This window comes from Brassica napus, chromosome A9 (assembly GCF_020379485.1).
Source record: "Brassica napus cultivar Da-Ae chromosome A9, Da-Ae, whole genome shotgun sequence".
NCBI classification, from domain to species: domain Eukaryota; kingdom Viridiplantae; phylum Streptophyta; class Magnoliopsida; order Brassicales; family Brassicaceae; genus Brassica; species Brassica napus.
In genome coordinates this window covers 25568049-25570191 of record NC_063442.1, presented here as the reverse complement: position 1 = coordinate 25570191, position 2143 = coordinate 25568049, and the positions used below count along the sequence as shown (strand labels likewise).

At 43.5% G+C, this 2143-nt stretch overlaps 1 non-coding gene across 1 annotated transcript; it reads left to right on the top strand.

The window, feature by feature from the left end:
- The first annotated feature begins 349 nt into the window (after positions 1 to 349).
- LOC125578764 lies at positions 350 to 455 on the top strand. The gene has a single exon (XR_007316847.1). It is a non-coding gene; the product is annotated as a small nucleolar RNA R71 (small nucleolar RNA).
- Positions 456 to 2143: the final 1688 nt, after the last annotated feature.

The window sequence follows — 2143 nt, the reverse complement described above, 5'->3', positions numbered from 1 at the left end:
GTTTCCAAATTTCTGGAATCCGGTACCTCCTATGTAGTTCACATTTTCTTCTCCTTCCGTATCTGCTACTTCTCCTTTAGCTGAACTGACTTGCTTCCCAAGAAGCTCGTGCACCACATCTAACTTAGCTCTTACTTCGTCCATCTGTTCCTTCCCGATAGAGGCTACAAACTTCTTCCGTTCAGAGTCAGTGTTTTTGGTGCTGCTGCTCTTAGCAAGGTTTTCGATAAGTCTCACAGCTTCCAACGGATTCCGAGTAGTGAAGTTTCCTTCACTCGCCGTATCAAGAGCCATTTGATACTGTATGGCGAGACCTCGGAAGAAAGTTCTTAGCAGCTGCACTTCGTTAAATCCGTGGTGTGGACAGTCTCGCTGGAAGAACCTAAATCTAATCCACGCATCTTTGAAGGACTCCCCAGCCTCCTGCGAGAATGTGGAAATTTTGTTCCGAAGTTCTTCAGTGCGCGCCTCATCGAAGAAGTTTCGTAAGAAAGCATTCTTGATGTCGGCCCATGATGTTAAAGATCCTGTGGGTTGCTGCCTAAGCCAGTGTATCGCTTCTCCATTCAGCGTGTATCTGAAGAGCTTGCACACTAGGTAATCTTCGGGGACTCCTTCCACCCGAATAGCAGCGATTAGATCCTTGAACCGTTCCAGATGGTCCATAGGATGCTCGTGCGGTAACCCAGAGTAGGGTATCTGCGACACTAGAGTGTAGTATTGAGGCTTCAGCTCGAAATTCTGCTTCTGGATCTCCGGAAATCGAATAGCTGATCTGTTGGAATAGTACTCATCTGGGTGATTGTAGTCGGCCAGTGGTTTCGATCGAGCGTCCTCATCTACAGGTTGAGCAGCTCCTGTAGCATCAGCATCAGGGATTGCAGTCCCCTGAGCATCTATTTTCTGACCTGTTGCATTACGCAGATGACCGGTCTGGTCATACAGGTTTCCGTTCTCGTCCTATGTTAGAATAATAATGTTTACCATTTTTGACGACACGGTATCGATCGACGTATGTGGTGTAGTATCGATCGTTGTCGAACGATTGGCATCGATCGACGATGATGGTCTGGTGTCGGTCGACGGTTGGTTGTGCGTATCGATCGACGACGAAGTTGTTGCGTCAAGCGATGTGGAACGTTGACCTCTACGGATGGTGCGTTCCAAATGAGCAGGATCGTCTGAGAACATCAAGTCTTTCTCCTTGTTGCTTCTGGTACCGTTGGGCATGCACCTGAAAAGACAAGAAAAATATTATTAGAAAGGGGGTAGATAAAAGAATAAGACTCAATAAAACTAAATCTAATTGCGATTAAAGCTCCCCGGCAACGGCGCCAAATTTGATACCACTCAAATTACCATAAGGAGTGTTACTCTCATCAAAAGAGGTTCAGATGTAGTACTTAGGGATCGAATCCACAAGGAGCTAGGGAACAATTAAATCTAGTGTTTATTAATTCTAAGGGTTTGTAAATGTTTAAATGAAATAGCAATAGTAACAAGCGAGTAAAGAATAAATGTAACTTGGTTGAAAATGAAATTAGATGCAGGACCACTATTCAGGTGTTAGAGATTATAATACCTATAGATGCCTATTTGTTGCATGCATGATATATTAGAGCTCAATCGCTTAACTCAGTGATCAGCTGTCGCATGTTTCACTGGTTAACATACTAGATCTCGTGTCTCAACGGTTAGTATGTCGACAACGAGAGAGTGTCGATCGATGGTCTATTAAGACGTCGACCGATACACCTTTGCCAACGTCGATCGATAGTCAGTTGAGGACATCGATCGACGGGTTCTAGCCAGGCCTATGCGCGAGTATGATATGCCCTATTAAGATACTAAATTGGCGGTTAGCCCTCTCTAGCAGTCCTAATATGATAGATAGATGTCAGGATGGGATAACAAGGGTGCTTGAGTATGCAATCCTATGATCAAGTTCTAGTTAGCAAGGCTAAAACAAGCAATGAATACAAATCTATCATGAATATCACAACAACGCAGATCTATAGTTTGGGGCTAATCTCACAAACCTATATGAACCCTGGATCTAATAATTGAACTACTCAGACATAGCAAAGCAATTCATAACAATAAAGATATAGAAACTCATAGTATAGATGAAAAGAAGTGAAAA